This window comes from Rhinoderma darwinii, chromosome 4, assembly GCF_050947455.1.
Source record: "Rhinoderma darwinii isolate aRhiDar2 chromosome 4, aRhiDar2.hap1, whole genome shotgun sequence".
Taxonomy (NCBI): Eukaryota; Metazoa; Chordata; class Amphibia; order Anura; family Rhinodermatidae; genus Rhinoderma; species Rhinoderma darwinii.
Window position 1 is genome coordinate 209,086,083 of NC_134690.1, and position 22,221 is coordinate 209,108,303.

Here is a 22,221-nt window from a genome sequence, read left to right on the forward strand (position 1 = left end):
GTTCTTAATGCCCAAGTGGGCGTGTTTTACTTTAAACTAAGTGGGCGTTGTACAGAGGAGTGTATGACGCTGACCAATCAGTGACCAATCAGTGTCATACACTTCTCTCCATTCATTTACACCGCACTAGCGATATAGCTATATCGTTATGTGCAGCTACATACACACTATAACATTACTGCAGTGTCCTGATAATGAATATACATTACCTCCAACCAGGACGTGATGTGTGTTCAGAATCCTGACCACTTCTGAATCTTTTCTGTGAGATTCCAGCAAGGCAAACGTAATCTCGCGAGATTACAATGTAAACGAGATTACATTTGCCTTGCTGAAAATCTCACAGAAAAGATTCAGACGTGTCAGGATTCTGAATACACATCACGTTCTGGTTGGAGGTAATGTATATTCATTATCAGGACACTGCAGTAATGTTATAGTGTGTATATGTAGCTGCACAAAACGATATAGCTATATCGCTAGTGCAGTGTAAATGAATGGAGAGAAGTGTATGATGCTGATTGGTCAGCGTCATACACTCCTCTGTACAACTACCCACTTGGTCTAAAGTAAAAACACGGCCACTTGGGCATTAAGAAACTAATTAGCATAAAGCTAAAAATTGCTCATTAAGTGGTCAAAATAGATAGTTTTTCTAAATAATAAGCACTGCTGTCACCTACATTATAGCGCCGATCTCCTTATGTAGGAGATAGGGCACATATAATGTGGTGACAGAGCCTCTTTAATGTAACATTCATATTACACTCCACAACTAGAAGTGTCACACAATTGCCCTTCACTGTTAGGTTTTTATAAAATGTCTGCAGTCTGTCAGTGCAGTTCAGCATATTACTGACAGAGGGCACACCTTGCTAGAATTACCTGAGGCTTTCTTTGATCTATGTTTCCAATTTGGTTTATGTACCACTCTGGTATAAGTAGCTGTATTACATGCAACCTGATGCAGAAACCTGGCCAGTTCTACAAACTTGCCTGATATCATAATCTATTTTAGCTAGCCAATAAAAGGTACTACTTTTTCTATATAAATAGCTCAGGGTCTAAAGTGTTACTTTAAATTTTTCAGATGACTTTGTAAAAGTTGCAATAGTATATTTATCTATAGCGTTAAAATATCCTAAATGTATTTGACAAAACCTTCTACACAACCCATCTGAGATTCCGACATAGAAAGAAGCTACTGTAGAAATACATAGAAATAAGCTACCGTATGTGTATTATGTATATACCCAGGAAATTAAATAATTGGTAATAATTTATAAAACTAATTTACTAAAAAAAGATCTATGGCCAGTAGTGTATATATAACGTGGGGTAGCAGCTGAGACCTCTGCATGAAACGTTAATATAACTACAGGATACAGATTCAGAGCAACAATACACTTCACTGATCATAGATCCAATCATCCTAAATGTCTCTGGTCAGTAACGTTAATTCTGAAGCAACGTTAACATCATAGGGCAACTCAGCTTATACACATCTAATTTAGTTCAGTTTTGTTTGTCAAATGTATTTTATTAAATATTTTGCAAACATGTAATAAGGCTGACAATATAATCATTCAGTGCAATGAGCAGAGTCCCATGATAAATCAGTCTCAGATTTGCAGCAAGAAAAAGAAACACAACATTTAACAAGCAATGCAGTAAAAAACAATTAAAAAAATAACGAGTAATAAATTATACGTGACTATATATTACCATCTTGTAAATTATTTTAAAGGGAAACTCAAAGTGGAAAAGCTATTACATTCAATGTAAATATAGACATGGTTTATATCCAGAAATGAAAGCTGCAGAAACTTTTTGTGGGAGAAAGGTGAGCTCATGGAAAATGGTTTTTTTCCGGTAACTCATATTGTCCACAGGTCAACAAATTTCTCATGCGAGAAAGATTCCCAGCAGGACAATTTACCAAGTTTACCAACCATATTGGGATATCCATTGATTCCTCGCTATTTTGCAGCCATTATCATCAGGTTAGGCAGATGGTGTTTAGATGGATTACACTTTTTAGAAGGTAGGTTCAATAAGACTATTTTAGGTGTTAGGGATATTGTGGTAGAACATATTATTTTTGTGGGTTTCCACTGGTTTTGAAAAGGGGGAAAATTTGGCAAAGTCCCACCGAATGTAGAAGAGAGAACCTGGGCAATGACCACATCTCCAGAAAATATTAGGCGAGTCTGGGAACATTTTAGCTATTATATCAGGTGAGCGATACCCCGTGGTTACCAGTTTGAATGAGTTTTCTTGAGATCTTATGCACATACTGTAGAAAAAAACGTATGTGTATCAAAATATTTTCTTAACTTTAGGAGGAAAGAATGTAGCACAGAGGTCTTTCCCCCAGGAGGAATGAAAATAAGGTTTACTAGGCACATTGTTTTTTAGTCATTTGTCATGAAGTCTAGAAATCAGGAGGATAGGCTGGATAGAAAAACACAGAAGAGCTTTACTCCATGTTAGAGCCCGATATGTGTGGAAAGAAGCCAAGAAAACTATACAAGTTTTAGTAAAATTAGAATATTGCAATGAAGACCATTTAGTACCTATATTTTAAGATTTTAGTTCGGCTAAGGTAGGAGAGGTTTGACCCTTAAGGAGGTTGCCTAAGTTAGAGTCAGAGAGAAAAAGTCTAAATCATCAAACTGATTATTGGACACAAAGGGTATCATGTTAACTGGCATAAGGGAAGATAGGAAAAGCATGAAGTTACTAGATCTATTTACTAATCTTCAAGTATTAATCAGCACTTTCAGTAAAATATGTCCAACCCTGAATTTACTCATTACTCCCACGCTCAACAGTCTTGGTCCAGGATAGACTGTTTTTTAATGTCTCCAGCATTACAACCGATGTTTGGGACCGCTGATATAGGAGATCTAGTGATCTCAGATCACGCCCCGGTACGGTCAACTTTTCAGGAAACCTATCCCAGAGGGTCAGATTTTATTTGGTAATTCCCAGCCCATTTAGCATCTGATGACACTTTTGTAAGACTGTTGTGGGGATGGTGGTTGGAATACACCTCAACGAATTCAGGACACAGGGATGACCCCTCACTTTTCTTGGATACGGTCAGGGCTGTGCTGAGGGGGAGGATACTTGCATACTCCGTGAGCAAAAAACGGGAAATAACGCAAAAATGTAATTCCTCTAGTGCTACATTGAGGACAGCTTATACAGCATACCTGACACATTCTACATTAGGGGCTAGACAGGCTTGGATTCAGGCTAAACAATCCTTTGACGAGTGGGCTTCTCAGAAAGAAATGTCGCATAACCGTGATTTTTAAGCTATTTTACACAGGTTTGATAATAAGGCGGGAAAGTTATTGGCAACTGTGGCTCGAGGAAAACGTCCAACACAACACATAGCGTAATTGCGAGCTCATAACGGGCGGGATACATGCGATCCTTCTCGTATTAATGCTGTTCTGGCTAATTTTTATGAGGAACTATACTCAGATGAATCTTCCCCTCCGTTAGATGACACACTGTTAGACAAGGTCACCTTACCGGTCATCTCCACGGAACAGTTACAATTCCTAAACGCCAGGGTTACTAAGGAGGAGGTAGATGGGGCTATTAGGAACTTAAAAAATGGGAAAGAGCCTGGACCAGATGGTTTGACTGGAGAATTTTTTAAAGCAATGAGGGAACAGGTGACTGAGACTTTGGTCTCTTTATTTAACAATGCTTTGGGAGAGGAGGGATTACCACCATCAGCAGACACGTCTTATGTGAAATTATTGTTTAAACCTGGAAAGGACCCCCTATTGCCAGGGTCGTATAGGCCCATTTCGCTTATCAACGTAGATGCCAAGCTCCTTTCTAAAATTATTGCGGATAGGCCCCGGAACAAGTAGGCTTTATTAAAGGTAGGTCGGCGGTCACTAATAGTAGGACGGTTCTTGCAGTGTTAGATAGGGTACAGCATAGTCCATTTCCTAAGGAACATCCAGCATTACTTTTACTAGATGCGGAGAAAGCTTTTGACAATGTCCGATGGAACTGGTTGGATGCTGTCTTGGATAGGATGGAAATAACTGGGGCTTTCAGGGCTTTATTACACCACATTCACAAGGCCCCTAAGGCTAGAATTTCCACCCCAGGTTTTTTATCTTAACCATTCCGTTTGTGCAAAGGTACTAGGCAGGGACTTCGCTGTCGCCTCTATTGTTCAATCTGTCTTTGGAGCCTCTGGCGCGCTACTTGGCGTCATCCAACTTGTATAAGGGTATAATGGTAGGGAAGATGGAGGTTATTTGAAGATGACATACTTTTATTTCTCTCAAATCCCCTACAGGATGTTCCGCGTATTTTCTAGGCATTGAATGACTTTGGGAGCTATTCAGGTTACAAAGTTAACACGTCAAAATGTCAGTTATTGGATTTGGGGACGCCGGATTCAAAATTTAGGCGGTCCCTAGCCACCTTAGATGTTGAGATTGCGAAATCGAATATAACCTACTTGGGTATCAAGGTGGGTCAGGGAACCTAACTACCCTTTATGATTTGAATTATCCCCCTCTGATTCATGACATCCAAGCTGATCGTTTGAGATGGCACACCTTACCTCTTTCACTCTTGGCATTCAGATTCAGCAGCGGACCCCCGGTCTTGATCTCCTGGCTATTTCCGTACTTTGCAGGTGTAGGTATATTGCTGCTCAAACGTGATTGCTTGATTGTATTTACATCTATTTAAGTCTATATACCAATCTGTGCAAAAATGTCATTCCTATTACCTGTTTAAAAATTTACCATCCATGCACTTTAGCATTTTGGGGGATCGTCTGACCGGATTACTATCTGGTTGATCCGCTGCGTGAATGTTCTGATTCCATCTTTTATCCTGCGAGGGTTATGCTATTTTATCATGTCTAATGTTGCCTGTTTGCATGTGTCTAATTGACTTCAATAAAGGATTTTTTTTTTTTTTTTAATTATATGGTCGTGACCGTTTTTTCTCCTTTGGTTTGATCTATCAGTCACTAGGACCACTGGTATATTTGGGGTTATTGTTCGGTTGGCTAACTGTAAGCAGAGCAGCTGTATAGTTCGCTGAATCCTGTACCCATCAGGTCTGCGGGACTGACGGGTTCATTGTCAGCGGGTCCTGTGTGTCCCTGACATATCCACCTGTTATCCATCACATCTAAGTTCATAACTTAGATTTGATAGATTACAGGTGGATTCTGTGTGTCAGAGACACACAGGACCCGCTGACACTGAACCAGGCAGGTATGTGGGACTGACGAATTTAGGTCTTAGCTAAAGATACAGCTGCCCTGTATACAGTATACAAAGCAGCTGTATCTAAAAAAAAGTTAAAATAATTTTTACTCAAAACTAATTTGAAAGTTGCACCAAACACACTGACATTTTTATTTAAAAAAAATATCACTTTCAAAGGTTTACATACATAGTCATTTTATACTAATGATATAGTGAAGCAGCCTTTTAGGTGCCTCCTAATAACTAGGCAGCAGTTAATGTGCTGTGCCAGCTCAAGAAGGCAGACTATTCTATATATATATATATATATATATATATATATATATATATATATATAGAGAGAGAGAGAAAAAAACATAGAGCGCAGTAACGGCACCAGGACTTCAAGGTAGATGAAAGCAAAAGTGGATTTATTCACCTCAACACAGCAACGTTTCGGTTCAACAGGAACCTTTCTCAAGCCTCATGGCTTGAGAAAGGTTCCTGTTGAACCGAAACGTTGCTGTGTTGAGGTGAATAAATCAACTTTTGCTTTCATCCACCTTGAAGTCCTGGTGCCGTTACTGCGCTCTATGTTTTTCTCTATTTGGATGTTGGGGAATTGATTCACCCCCAGGTAACGAGCACATGGCTTGATCTTTTTGAACCATTGGAGTGCTGTGTTCATCTACCCTTGGACTATATATATATATATATATATATATATACATTGTTCAATTTTTGTTGTGTTTATGGTATCCATATATGTGGGGTTAGTGAGTGCCTCCACTTGTTGTTCTTGCACTCCTCCCACTCTGCCCTGGGTGATTTTAATCAGTTCAATGCTGGATCCTACCATCCCCAGGTATATATGTAGGCTTAGTCCCAGTTCTGGGTGTATGTGCATCGTAGGTTCCCACCTTACAGAGGTCGCCTTGTCGTGGCAGGTGGGCTAACACTTTTTGATCAAAATGTGCACTGAGAACCTCCCTATTTGTAGGTAGATTTAGCTTTAGTGCATATCTATTTATATTTAGTGGTTTAGGTGGCATTAGTGTTGCAGGGTGCTGTCGCCATTTTTTTTATATTTGCTGTATATCTGCAGTCATAGGTGTTCTTGCACCTGCATACATTTTGTATCATTTAGTTGGAATGTGCTGTTCAATTTTTGTTGTGTTTATGGGATCCATATATGTGGGGTTAGTGACTGCCTCCACTTGTTGTTCTTGCACTCCTCCCACTCTGCACAGGGTGATTTTAATCAGTTCAATGCTGGATCCTACCATCCCCAGGTATATATGTAGGCTTAGTCCCAGTTCTGGGTGTATGTGCAGCGTAGGTTCCCACCTTACAGAGGTCGCCTTGTCGTGGCAGGTGGGCTAACACTTTTTGATCAAAATGTGCACTAAGAACCTCCCTATTTGTAGGTAGATTTAGCTTTAGTGCATATCTATTTATATTTAGTGGTTTAGGTGGCATTAGTGTTGCAGGGTGCTGTCGCCATTTTTTTTTATATTTGCTATATATATGTATATATATATATATATATATATATATATTTATTTTAAAAAAAAAAGCTGATTTAGGTACATGTGTATTCTCTGTGAACCAGTGCTTTTGCTCTCTGAGTGATGTAAGGTTGTACTTTGATGTGCAGGAGTTGAAATTGCTGCCAAGTTTTTTTGAGAAATCACATATCCTTTGCTTTGGTCTGACTTTGGTACACAACACAGATACTTTTTAATCTGCCAGGTTCTGTTCTGTGTAGTTTTCTACCTCTTTGATTACAATACTAGAGATCAGGCATCCTTTCAATGCTACAATATAGACTGAGTCCTCTTGTACGTGTATAGTTTTTCTTTTTGACAATGAGCCATATTCAATATTTAGTTCATGATTGTGTTGTACTTTTTTTTAACCAGGTTTTAGCAACAGACTTAGTATGTTATGTGTAAATGACAGAATTTCAATATAAATTTCATTAGTGCTCTGAGAAGCTACAGTATTAAAGGTTTTGGCCTAACGCACACAATGGTGTGTGTGTGTGTGTGTGTGTGTGTGTGTGTGTGTATGTGTGTGTGTGTGTGTGTGTGTGTAGGTCTGTATTGTGGAGCTGTAGACAAAGTTAACAATGTTCATACAAAAAATTTTTGGTGTAGAAATGTTAAAAAACGGCCCAAAAAAATGTGACCTTTAGTCCATTTCCCCTTAGCGGAAATTGGGCATGGTGATCTGCGGCCTCACGCATTTACTATACAGTAGTTGACACCAGAGATTGATGTAAATTAGAGCAGAAATCTATGCCATCCTGCGTAAATTTCATTCAGTGTTGCACAGATAGCCGAAGATTATTTTTTTTTATGAGGCGTGTGCCTTTTAATAAATTTGTTGCATCTTATTCTAGCATGTTTTTTTTAATTAAAACTGGTGCAGTCTTATTATATGTACCCCTCTTTGTGCCTTTGTATGGTGCACTTGTGAGGCACCTAGGGGTGGACATACCATATGTGCGAATTGTGCAGCTGTACAGGGGTCTTGCAGACAAGGGAACTCACTGCCCAAAAAAAATTTAGTGGTTCCCATTAAATCATATTTGGCAAACTACTCTCCTTCATATCTATGTATTAGGGTTGCCAACCTCCACTTCAGAAATTTCTGGACAACTGAGCTAAAAATCACGGACAGACCAAAATTTTGATGAACACATTACAAAATCATTGCCTGTGCACTATGCAGTGTTCTAGGAGTGACTCACCAATCACAGCCTCGCCTGTAGCTTTCCCCTGCTAACTTAGGTGATGTTTTCTCTGATTAGTCGTTCACTTTCACTTTTTTTCTCCATCCGGCCCAGACCACTGTGACGACTTATTCCAGCCACTACTTGTCTCTGCAGAATTTGAGGCTTTTCTAGAAGCCTCAACACCTATACCTCATCCTCTAAACAAACTCATAATCCACAGTGTCCCAGACTTTAATAATGATTCCTTAGTGCTCGACCCAATAAAAGTGCCCCATCAGTAACTGTGCCCCCTGTACATAGCGCCATACACAGCACCACATTTTAGATAGCGCCACACAAACCCCCCTTGTAGATCGCGCCACACATCCCCCCCCTTGTGAATAGTCCCACATTGCCCCTCTTGTATATAGCTCCACACTGCCCCCCTGGTATATAGCTCCACACTGCCCCCTTGAAAACAGCTCCACACTGCCCCCTTGTAGATAGCTCCACACTGCCCCCCCTTGTAAACAGCTCCACACTGCCCCCCTTGTAAACAGCTCCACACTGCCCCCCTTGTAGATAGCTCCACACAGCCCCCTCTTGTAAATAGCGCTGCACAGGTCCCCCTTGTAAATAGCTCCACACAGCAAACAGAGTGGAGAGCGGTAGTGGTAGCCTACCGCTACCACTCTCCACTCTGCCTAACGTGACTCACCGAGGAGCCGAGGTGGTCATGTGACGAAGGTCCTCTTCTGGCTAAAGAAAAGTCCCGAACGGTGCTTTTTTTTGCCGGACGCTACTAGCGGACAGCAGAAAAAAACACCCATTTTTTGCGGACTGTCTGTAAATTTACGGATGGATGGCAACCCTGCTATGTTACACAATTACTGGTGGGTTGGTATAGCGGTTAGGGTTACATGTGGCAAATATTTTGAGTAGAGAGCAGTGCAGTACTGTGGAGGAGACATGTGTTGTATTATAGGGGTGGTAAGCTGGCATGTTGAATGAGTGACTGTAACTAATCTGTGGGCACTGCTACAGCATCTGATTATTTTACAAACAAGTTTATTGGCCTACTTTTGAGGCAATTCCGTGTGTAAGCAGTATTTATCTGATGTATAGAGACAGTCTACTGGGAGTACTACAGGCTGCAAAAATTCAGGGTCATTATTGATATCATTAGGTCTGGGAACACATTAATGGCTATATTAAGCTGTCTGGGCATTCATCTGGAAAGTTTGCTGTGGCACTGTGTGTGTGTGTGTGTGTGTGTGTGTGTGTGTGTGTGTGTGTGTGTGTGTGTGTGTGTGTGTGTGTGTGTGTGCGTGGTCTAGAAGATTCACACAGAGAAAAGGTAGGAGTAGGGTTATCTCCATAGTGAAACAGTTTTAATTATTTTTTTAATGTCCATGACATCTATTAATATTTATTCACTAAAACATGAAGAACTCCTCTCAGTTTAGGCCTTTTTGAACATTCTTTATTTTGTATCGTGTAACTTCGGAGATCCACAGAAATAAAAAATATATTTTGTGTTGTTAGGTTTACGCCTAGGTTTGATACATGTTGGTTTATAATCTTGCAGTCAGCACAAACTGGTTATTTTCTTCCTAGAGTCTGCTCTAGTTAAATGTAGAAGCAGTCATATCATCTATAATTACCATAATTACTATATATGCCACTAAAGTCAATATATAGTTTAGTTCAGGAAAGTAATGAATCTGTCTACTCATTCCTGCCTCCCAATCACACCAACAGCAAATCTATTAATCAAAGGTAATCTATTTCCTTTAGTAAAGATTATCTGTTTACTTAAAGGCTATATATTCCTTTGAATGGAATTTTTTTTTTTTATAAAAAGGTCAATCAGTGTGATTGGTGCAACTTTATAAATAGTTTTTATTTTTACTTTTTGAGATACAGCTGCTGTGCGGGGGGTGGATGCATGGAGTGGGCTCACCCGCTGAGCCTGCTCCATACGCTGGCGGTGTCAGCTGTGTATTACAGCTGACACCCGGCACTAACGGCCGGGAAAAGCGATCGTGCTGTTCCTGACCATTTAACTCCTTAAATGCTGCAATCAATCACGATCGCAGCATTTAAGATGTTAGAAAGAAGGGACGCAACCCCGACAGCTCAACGGCCCCCTGCAACACAATCACAGGGGGGGTTATGGTTGTTATGGCAGCCCAGAGGCCTAATGAAGGGCCTCAGGACTGCCTTTCTTCATCTCCTGTTATTAAGAGCCTGTAAATATGACAATATACTGCAATACAGTCGCAGTGTATTGTACCAGCGACCTAATGATCGCTGGTTCAAGTCCCCTAGGGGGACTAATAAACTGTGTAAAAAAAAGTTTAATAAAGTTTTTAGTAGTGTAAAAAAAACTATATATATTAAAAGTACAAAAAATAAAAAATTTTCAATTTTTCCTCTAAAGTAATGTAAAAAACAAACAGAAAAAAATTGGTATCACCACGTCCGTAAAAGTCCAACTATTACAATATAGCATTATTTAACCCGCACGGTGAACGTTGTAAAAAATAGAAAATTAAAACTTCAGAATCGCTGTTTTTTGGTCACTTCATATCCCACAAAAAATTAAATAAAAAGTTATAAGAAAGTCTCATGTAGCTGGAAATGGTACCAATAGAAGAAAGTACAGCTCACCCTACAAAATATAAGCCCTAATACCGCTCAATCGATGGAAAAATAAAAAAGTTATGTCTCTCAGAATATGGCGACAAAACACAAAAATTTGTTTCTACCTTGTAAAAGTAGTAAAACATAAAAAAAGCTATATCAATTTGGTATCGCCGTGATTGTATTGACCGGTAGAATAAATTTAAAATGCCATTTTTACCGTATGGTGAAAGCTGTAAAAATTAAACCACTCAAAAGATTGAGGAATCACAGTTTTTTTCCTATTCCACCCCACGAATTATTTTTTTAACAGTTTCCCAATACATTATATGGTACAATAAATGCTGCCGTGAAAAACTACAACTCGTCCTGCAAAAAATAAGCCCTCATATGGTTTTATCGACGGAAAAATAAAAAAGTTATGGCTTCTGGAATGTGGGGAGGACAAAATGAAAACAAAAATCCAAAAAATGACTGCGACGGGAAAGGATGTACAAATACAGCACAGTTGGTTATAGAGTTTGAGGGTTCACATTTCCACGTTACATTTAATAGGAATTTATCTTATTATTAGCTTCATCATCCTTTCTTTTCTATTTTATTTAAGCACTGTTTTTTGTGTACCGTTTCAATACTTGAGGGACAATGATTTCAACAGATTTCTTAAATACAAACAGCATTTTCTAATACCCTATTGTTATCAAATGGAATATCTTCATCTGGTTATTTTTATGATTCATGCAAGAATGTATTTTAATATTGACATCCACACAAAGAATATAACTTTATCTAACATTACAATATTGGGATACTCTTTTACGGGGCCAGCAAAGGGCGGTGTGAACCCACCTTGTCACCAAGGGATTTTACGTGGGGCTAAACCGGGGAGCGGAGTCTAAGGGAACCCCTGGTTTTCACCTCTTAATCCCTATACAGGGATTTGGACCACCCTGCAGGAGAACCCCAGGTTACTATCCCCAGAGTAGTCTCCCTTGGTGACGGTCAACCTAACAGGTGTAGTGCAAGTTAGCGTGGTCTGGTATGGCAGAAGGTCAGGGCAGGCGGCAGAGGTTCGTCACGGGTCACCAAGCAAGAGTTTAGGGCAGGCGGCAGGCAAGGTTGGTTAAAAGTACAGGCTGAGGTCAAACACGGAAATCCAATAAACAATCAAAAGAATTCAAGGAACACAAGGTTGAACTAAATTGCTCTGGCAAGGAACATGAAAAGGGAGGAACTTAAATACCCTGGGTCTATTCTAGGGCCCAGAATAGAGCGCCGACGGCGAAAGGAGTCACCATACGCTGTTCAGGAAGAAGAGGAGCATCATGGACCAGGATGTAAGTATAATGCGGGGAGCTGGGGATGTTACAAATATTTCACAGCTTTCCCTTTGGGGCTTATGAATAATTAGGTAACAAAAATATATGGAGTTAAGGAATTTATGTCCAGGTTCATTTGGCAAATCAGATACTGTTTCACGCTAAAGAGCACATCACCTTTTTCACAGTCATTTGGATCTATCGACATTGCTCTGTCCCCAGTGAATATTCGGTGTGTGTATATACTCTGGGAAATGCTGCGATCAATAGACTTCTATGGACTAGACGTATGCCAAGAGTGTCATTTCGGCAGACATCTGGGTGGTATGCATAAGTATATCATTTTTTTCAACTATGTTGAAAATCTTAGACAACTACACATTCCAACACAAAGGCATCCCGCAAAAAAGTAATACCAAATAAAATACCTTTAATTACAATTGGAGTGAATTGCAGAAGTATGCAATTGTGTGGCATACAGCTGCATATATTCAGGCCATATGCTTACAGCATATGTTGGATGATTTTTACGGCCTACTGTATGAAAAAACGTCAAAACAAATCTTTGGATTGATAACAAAAAGTGTTTGTGAATGAAATAAAAGGCCTCATGCACACGGCCGTGCCAGTAATCATGGCTCGCGATTGCGGGCAAGGCCGGCGACCGACGGCCGCGGGCCGCAGCCCACATTTTCGGGTCGTTCTCCCATACAAAGTATACAAAGTATGGGAGCACGGCCCGTAAAATACGAAAAATAGGACATGCTCCATAATTCCCGACACAGTTCTACGGCACGGACACCTAACCGTGGTGATACGGAAAGGTGTCCGCGGCCAATAGAACTAAATGGGTCCGTAATTGCGGACCGTATTACGGTACGCAATTACGGAGATGTTTTACGGTCATGTGCATGGGGCCTTAAACAGTAATAATAATTCTGCTGCAGTATTTTCTTTGCCAGTAGTTTGTCTTTGTACAGACTAAAACAGAATTTGATTATAAATAATATAATACGTTATGTATCAGTTATGTATTAGTTATTCGCCATGGGTATAGTTTTGTGGTAATAATTATTCTTGTTCTATTATCTTTCCAAGTCTTTCAACTTCATGTATCTAATGTATCTCTCTCCAATCCTTAAAGACTGAACGTAAGTGTGTGTGTGTCATTCATAATACTAGTGTCTTCTTAAGTGGCAGATGGACCTTTGGGCCCTTTTAGGCTCCGAAGTCGGGGGTGACTGCTACCCAGGGGCGTTGCTAGGGTCTTAAAAGATCAGGGGCACAAGATCAAGCCCCGAGACATATATATACACCATAAACTCCTTGAAATATGCCAGAAAAAACAGTAGCTAAACACCTAAAATCATCTGCCCATTGAATTAATCGGGAATAACGGGCATTCGTTCAGGCAGGGCATTTTTTTACAACGCCGTTTAAAAAAAATGTATGATGGGTCCAACAGGTTTCTCTGATAAAAAAGAACAAGCGTAAGCGTGAACAGAGTCTTTAGCTCTGTTCACATGTGTATTAGCTCTTTGACATCAGGTTTTTGTGCAGTGTAGAATGCTGCATTACTCGATATGTTAAAAAAAAATCCTGACAGGTCCAATATAAAAGATCTGTCATATATCCCGTAAACACATTATGAAACCAGTGTGAGAAGAGCCTTAGGGTATGTTAACACGTCTTAACAAAATACGTCTGAAATTACGGAGCTGTTTTCAGGCGAAAACAGCTCCTGAATTTCAGACGTTTTTGCATGTACTTGAGTTTTTCGTGGCGTCTTTTACGGACATAATTGGAGCTGTATTTCAATGGAGTCAATGAAAATCGGCTCCAAAAACGTCCAAAGAAGTGACATGCACTTCTTAGACGCAGGCGTCTTTTTACGGGCCGTCTTTTGGCAGCGACGCGTAAAATTACACCTCGTCTGAACAGAACATCGTAAGACCCATTGCAAGCAATGGGAAGATGTTTGCAAACGTAATGGAGCCGTCTTTTCAGGCGTAATTCAAGGCGTAAAACTCCAGAATTACGTCTGAAAATAGGCCGTGTGAACATACCCTTAAACTGTATTCACATTTGTAATGTTCCATCATGTATCTGATTTTGCTTGATGGCAAGAATAATGCTGCAAACTGTGCTATTTTTGCCGTCACATCACAATGGAAACCCAGTGGAAGGGATGCCAATTCGGCGCTGATCTGAAGAAATACTAATGTATGTTTAGACGTGTTTTAGTGATGAGTTACATACTTTATTCAATGACATCTTCACCTTATATAATCCCATCATGACACTTGCTGTATATATGGACAGGAAAATATTACCTCAGAAGCAGTAAGGTCCCCTGCACATGTAGCAAATTTGTTACGTGTTTTCCTTCTGTATTTGTAGGGGGAAAATCCGCAGTGATAGACTGTTGCAGGCAAGGAGATGAGATTTGAAAAATTTCCTCCATATGCTGCTGAAAATTTTCTGCGCATAAAATAGAGCATGCTGCGGATTTGCTCATTCTTTTCGGATGTTCACTGCCAATTTCACTCTTTTTAATGTAAAAGGGGTGAAATCCGCAACAAATCCGCTACATGTGTGGGTACCCTTAGGACGGCATCCCGCAGGTCAGATACGCTGTGTAAAAACTGTGCAGCGTATGCGACCTGGAATCCACTTTATATTCCGCTAGAAAAACTGCCCCCACACAGTGGTGCGTTTCTCTAAACGGAATTTACGCTGCGTAAAGAAAACCCTCATACTTACCTTCTCCCTCCTTTGACATACGCTCCAGCCTCCAACGATGATGTCGCAGTCCATGCGACGCTGCACCCTGTAATTGGCTGCAGCGGTCACATGGGATGAAATGTCATCCTAGGACGCCAGACTGCAGGAAGAAAAAGAGCGTTCTGGGTAAGTGTGTTTTGTATTTTTCCTGGAGTTCCTTTTTTGCGACGTAATCGATGCGATTACCCCTCAAAAGACGCAACACTTGGCTTTCTCTTGCGGGTTTTGCATCCTGACAATGCAGCACAAATTGACAATTTATTAACGTTTATGCTGCGTTTTTTTCCCACAGCATGGGCATGAAATTTTCTAAATCTCATCTGCTTTGCTGCTACTGTAAATGCTGCAGAATTTCTGCGCACAATTCGGTTGCAGAAATTACGCAGCGTTTACGCTACGTGGGAACGCGATCTTAGAGCACGTCCCATATAGCGCCGTCTACATGCGGCCGAAGTTCTGCTCGCTTGCTCTGGTCAATAGCAGAATTTTTTTGCCAGTAAAATCCGGAAAAATCGTGCAACCATTGACCACATCAGTTGAGCAGGTCTTCGGCCGCATGGAGATATGGCTATGTGGGACCTGTCCTCTGAATGTAGCGGCGTTCGAGCATGTGCACTGCTGCCCCATTCACTGTCTATGGGACTGCCAGAGACAGCTGAGTACAGCGCCCGGCTATCTCCGGCAGTGCCATAGAGAATTATTGGAGCCGCAGGGCACCGCTCCATTCGGAGGATCGGACCCATGTTATCGGTGGGGGTTCCAGCGTTTGGACCCCCACGATCAGCATGTTATCACCTATCCTGTGGTTAGGGGATAACATTTAATCTTGGCACAAACCCTTAAGGGTATGTGCACACGACAACGCCAAGTACGTCTGAAATTACGGAGCTGTTTTCAGGAGAATACAGCTCCTGAATTTCAGATGTTTTTACAAGTGCACGCGTTTTTCATGTCATCTTTTACGGATGTAATTGGAGGTTTTCTTCATTGGAGTCAATGAAAAACGGCTCCAATTACGCCCCAAAAGTGTCCTGCACTTCTTTGACACGGCCGTAATTTTACGCGCCGTCTTTTGACAGCGACTCATAAAAAGACAGCTTGTCTGCACAGAACATTATAAGACCCATTGCAAGCAATGGGCAGATGTTTGCCGATGTATTGGAGCCGTCTTTTCAGCCGTAATTCAAGGCGTAAAACGCCTCCATTACGCCTGAAAATTGGTCGTGTGCACATACCCTTAATGTTTTTTCTTGGGCCATAAAAGTTCTCACACCAAAATGTACAGAAATAAATTCTGTTTAGAACAGGGGTCTCAAACTCGGCCGGGTAAATGGGCACATAGAAAAAAATTTAAGTTGACGGGCTGCATTATATTCAAATTTGATACAATACAAAATTAGTGTCAATCAATTAGTTATTTGAACTACTATAACAATACTACATTACTATAATAATACTACATTACTATAAAAATACTACATTACTATAACATTACTACATTACTATAATAACACTACATTACTACAGCAATACTACATTACTATAATAATACTACATTACTAAATAACACTACATTACTATAGTAAAACTAAATTAATATAACAATAATACTACATTACTATAATAACACTACATTACTACAACAATACTACATTACTATAATAATACTACATTACTATGATGAAGTTCGATGACGCGATGAAGTTCCTGTGGGAGGAAGTCACGTCACAGCGTGATCTCGTGAGATTACGCTGTGTGTCTGTGCACTGTCAGAAGCTGGGTGGTAACGATGAGAAGTGAATGATGCTGATTCGTCAGCATCATACACTTCTATTCACAGCTAGTAACAACTATTCATTCTATTCACAACTAGCCCAGCTAGTAAAACAAGTAAACACGCCCAGATGTTACAAACACAATACACGCCCACTTGGAAATAAGAGTAAACACGCCCAGTTGTCCATTAGAAAGGCTCATTTGCATAAATATAAAATTGCTCATAACTTGGCCAAAAATGATCGTTTTTAAAAAAAAACTAAAAAACTTTACTGTTATCTACATTGCAGCGCCGATCACATGCAATAGGAGATAGGGATTTGATCATCTGGTGACAGAGCCTCTTTAACTTGTCTGAATACATTATTTCTGGTCACATATTGTTCCTATGTGATTTATTTTTCATATCCATTATATTGATCTAAGTTAGTAAGAATCCAAGTAGTTGAGTAATATCCAAAAATAGAAACCTCAAAGAAAAGAGAAAATGTAATACTTGCTGACCAGTACAGAATAAATAATATATATTTTTTTAAGATCATAGGACTCCTTTCCTTATCAAATAAAAATAAACATGTATTGAGTCTCATCTTTAATGATGAAAAATCAATTGCTCTAAATATTTCTCTCTTAATCCACTTTATAAACACCTGAAAAGTATTATTTTTTTTATTCCAATGGGCCAGTGAATCAGGGGAGAGGGAACATGTGTCTAGATCAGAAGTTCTTGCTGATCTCTTTGCTTTACCAAATACCCTGAGGCAGATCCCCATGATTCCGTTTAGGGTGGCCGCCCGTTGCCCAGGTCTCCCCGCCGCCCATTGAATAAAACCACATCGCAGTTTTGTTATGTTTTTGCCACGAAATGCAGAAAAAAAATGCAACAAAACTGCTTTGTGTAAGCCCTGGACTCCGTTGTATACAATTGACATCACTGCATCGTTGAAGAAGAGGTTGGCGCTGGAACGGGGACAGGTAAATGTGGCGCTATTTACAGGGAGCTGTATGCCACTATCTACAAGGTGATTGGCACTTTTTACAGGAAGGTGGTGCTATCTACAGGGATTGTGTGGTGCTATCTACAGGTGGGCTGTGTGACGTTATCTACAGGGGTGTGTGTGGCACTATTTACAGGGGGTGTGGGCCACTATCTACAGAGGGGGCTGTGTGGCTCTATTTACATGGGAGGCTGTGTGGTACTACAGGGGGGCTGTATGGCGTTATCTATAGGGGGGAAGCAAGTGGCACTATCTAAAGGGCTGTGTGTGATGCTATCTACAGGGGTGAAGTGACAATTTCTACCAGTACGCACAATTGTGAAAAAAATGTTGAGGGAACATGTTACAGACCTGACAAAGGGACCAATTCGGTCCAGAAACGCGTTGACGTTATAATAAAAAGTACCTTTGCAAAATACCATAGAGAACCCGTTCTTTTTCTTCCAAGCCTTGCACCGTTACCGCATATGATACTGCACCTTTTACTCATCTCTTCATCACACTTTCTACAGGTAGGGTGTGTGGCGCTATCTACAGGCGGCTGTATGTGGCGCTTTTTACAAGGGGGGCTGTGTGAGGTGCTATCTACAAGGGGCTGTGTGGCAGTATCTACAGGGGGCATGTGGCGCTATCAACAGGGGGTGTGTGGAGCTATCTACAGGGAGCGGTGTGTGGCACTTTCAACAGGTGGCTCTGTAGCGCTATCTACAGGGGGGCTGTGTGGCGCTCCCTACAGTGGGCTGTGTGGCGCTATCTACAGGGGGCTGTGTGTGGCGCTTTCTACAAGGGGGGCTGTGTGACAGAATCTGCAGTGATCGTGTGGCGCTATCTACAGGGAGCTGTGTATGGCACTGTCTACAGGGGTGTGTGTCGCGCTATCTACAGTGGGTGTGTGTGGAACTATCTAGGGGGGATGTGGCTCTATCTACAGAGGGGAGTGTGTGGCACTATCTAGAGGGGGCTGTGTGGCGCTATCTACAGGGAGTTGTGTGGCACTATCTACAGGGGTGTGGCGCTATCTACATGGGCATTGTGAATGGCTCTATATATAGGGGGCACTGTGTGTGTGGTGCTTTACTTTACAGTGTTTGACACAATTATATTCAGGGGCGCAGTGTATGGTACTATTATATTCAGAGGCACAGTGTATGGTGCTATTATATTTAGGGGCAAATTGTGTGGCACCATGGGAATTTTATCTTTCGTTTATAGGTGTGGAACTGTTGGAAAAGTGAGGAGCCAAAGACATCTGAGTGGCAAATTCTGCAAAAATGTATGGAGAAGAAAAGAGGAAGAAAAACTACTAGAATGTGAGAAGACGTCACCTATGAGTCACTGGATTTATAAAGAATCTGTCACCTCTCCAGACATGTTTATTATATGCATTTCACAAATAGTCGTTGTGTAGTCCAGGACTAATAGACAAATGGGTGTTACCATTCCCCTTGTCAGGAGGATGTGACTCTGCACAGTGTGAAACTGTCAGCGATGGTTGGAGGCTGTCAGTATGTAGGGACACAGCTCTTTGACAAGGGGAATCGTAACACCCTTTTGTTAATGTTTGTACAAATAGGTAGTGTTAACGATAGACACGGCTCGGCAGGGTGGTGCTGGATAAGGGGGGTCCAAGTTTGGGTAACAGCCCAGGACCTATGGTCTACTTAAAGGGAACCTGTCACCAGCATTTCACCTATTGAGCTTTACCTATCCCTCACTGGCCACTGCTATCAAAACAGAAGAGGACATCAATGCACAAGCGCAGAATTTTGTGTGCTGAGGGAAGGCGTGGAGCTGCCAATCAAACGTAAAGATGCGGGATTAACTCAGAAAGACTTGAGGAATGAAGATATGACTCTTTTCAAATGAAGATATGACTCTTTTCAAACGAAGATATGACTATTTTATGCTCATTAGCATTCGGTGTGGGAACAATAAAAAACTGAATACTAAAGCTACAGAGCCAACTAAGAAGACAATTATAAGTTATATAGAAATGATTTTTCACCCACTACAACCAGGTATTGCTGGTTTAATAGGTGAAATGTTGGTCACAGGTTCCTTTTAATCTGCCACTGTAAATACCCCTATTACTCTAGCATGCAAATGATGGGCATGATAGAGTTTTGGTTAAGAAAAATGACATTACATTATCATTAATAGTTATTTGTAATAAATTGTTTACAAAATCACTATAACATAGCTTAACTCATGGGCATTATTTATACTATGTAAATATCAATGATTCAACATTAGAAAACTTGCATAACCAAGACAAAATATATCGTTACAATGCCCTCCCCACACACCCTACATACCGCTGTCAGCAGTTTTAAGGCCGCAAAACTGCTGACAGATTCCCTTTCAAAGACCAATGTCTAGACTGAAGATGCCTTATTTTGTACATATCGTGAGAAGACCAACTTCACTAGAAAAGACAATTATGCTTGGAATAGTTAGAGGGAAAAGTGGAAGAGGACAACCATCAACAAGGTGGTTAGATACAATTACAGGAATTATCACCATGCCCCTGAAAAAACTGAAGACTCAAAAAGAAGACAGGACATCCTAGAGAAACACTTTTCTTACGGTTGCCATTAGTTGAAAACCACTAGCCAGCGGAGTTCTTTCTGTTCGGCATATCAGCCTGTTCGAAGTCGACATGCGTGGCGCTAGCAGGACAATGGAACGCCACGGCTCTCCTTTGCTTGTGCTGCACGGACCCAGTGGCAGAATCGGCATCCAGTGAGGCGCGTCACATCTCTTATCCTGAACCTTAAAAGGGGAATTGTTCCAGTTTGGCAATGCTTGATTATCAGTCATGATGGGGTGTTTCCTAAAAAAATTTATGTTATTCCCTTTGCTTCCCTCTGTCAGGGATTTTGTCTTGAATCCCTTGATCTAACATTTCTATGTACAAGCTTCTGGCATTAACCTGACCTTTCCTGCTTTAAACTCATATTTACTGCTTTTTACCAACCCGGATATGAGACCGCGACCTTGGAAACTCCATACCTCCTTGCGGGGGTTAAAGGATCGGGATTCCTTAGACTCAACATGCCAGGTTAGCTTGGGCCAGTTCTATAATATTATCAGTCATTCATTGTCTCTGCCTGCTGCCAAACTTCTCCTGTGTTGAAGCTCAACTCCGTCTCCAACAAGACTGCATGGTGCCACAATGTATGAAGTAAACATTTCTAGTTGTCTGGAGTAGTTCTATACCCATTGTTATTCCACTTTGCTTATAAGCATTGGTTATTCCGGTCTTTCCGCTGTGAAGTATGGATGAATAACATGGTTTATGGACTTTTTGCATAAATATGATGACACTCCTAAGTGCATCACATGGAATTTTGAACTTTTTTTATAATTATATAAGGAAATATCTAATTCAAATCTTTATTATAGAAGGTTGGTAATTTGTCACAATTATACAGTAGGTTCTTGTAAATAGAGTTAAACACAATATTATAGCTAAAGCAACTCCGAAGTGGTTCTCTGAATTTGGCACATAATTAAACCAGATCCTTATCTACAAAAGATAGCTTGAAGGAAGCCAATCATGTCATTTTGACTTTGCAGATATCTTAGGGATGAGGTGGTTGTTAGTGCCTTAATAATCTCCAATTAATAGGGCTAGATAGGTTTTTTTCCTCAGGGAAATTATAAATATGGTTCTTGTCCATTCCGCAAGTTCTTGATGATTGAAGAAACTTTTTATTTTGGCTTCTCTGTAATATTGGTCTGAGGTTTTATAACAAGCCATTCAGACCATTGTGTGAAGTGTACTTGCGGCATATTATAAATACAAAAATATTAGTGCGCCACTTTTTATACCACATGCCAGGAGGGTACATGAACGATGTCTCAAAAGGTGGAACAAACTTCTAAGATGGGAAGTACACAGGATCCAACAAGCAAACCCTGATAATGTTAGCCGCTTTGTATCCCTGAGGACCCATTGATAGGAATAATGTGATTGAAATGTAATGTTACATATTTCTTACACTGTATTGTGATATTTTTGCATGTGTACCTATTTTCATTTTTATCTATTTACAAGTTTATTGTAACAGCTCTACAATTGATGTGAATGTTAACAATACTAGTATTGTCAAAACCTCACATGGGAGTCTAAGTGTCTGCAGACCTTGTCAAGGAAGAAGCTGCAGTGGAAATGGATGAATGGCCGCAACTTCCCCCCGAAATTCCAGCTGATTGACAGGGTTTTAAAAGCCGGACCAATGATGATCAGCAGATCAACGTGCCAGCTACATTTCAATTAAATATACACAAAATAATTTTAGGATGTACCGTTGACTTATTGTGTTTGAATCTGTGTGGCTTTTAGGTCATGTCTAATTTTATTTAGAACGACATCATGCTTTTTAGCCGTGCTTTTTTATGGTCTTGCTGTGAATTTAATGGGAAAAAGACCAGCATTAAAAACACAGTTTTCCATAGAAGCAAATTAAAAAGAATTCAAGAATTACTTCTTTAATAAAGAAGTATTTAACATGCAATTTTATTTCAATTTTAATATAGTTTACTATGGAATAAATTTTTGAATAGACTTACTGATATGGAACACCTTTTTCAGTAGTAGATATGTAGCCTCAAGTTGATCGTTTAACTCCAGTTCATCTTCAAAATGTATGCATGCTTTCATTATTTTTTTGCTCACTTGATGCAAACACACACCTTTATTTTTGGTGTGGGGGGGGGGGGCGGGACAT

At 40.4% G+C, this 22,221-nt stretch overlaps 1 long non-coding RNA gene across 1 annotated transcript in view; it reads left to right on the plus strand.

The window, feature by feature from the left end:
• LOC142759688 (uncharacterized) overlaps positions 1-21,747 on the plus strand; it is a 28,036-nt gene extending 6,289 nt beyond the window's left edge. The window contains exon 3 of the long non-coding RNA XR_012883178.1: positions 21,549-21,747. This is a non-coding gene — a long non-coding RNA (uncharacterized LOC142759688). The remainder of the gene's footprint in view (positions 1-21,548) is intronic.
• Positions 21,748-22,221: the final 474 nt, after the last annotated feature.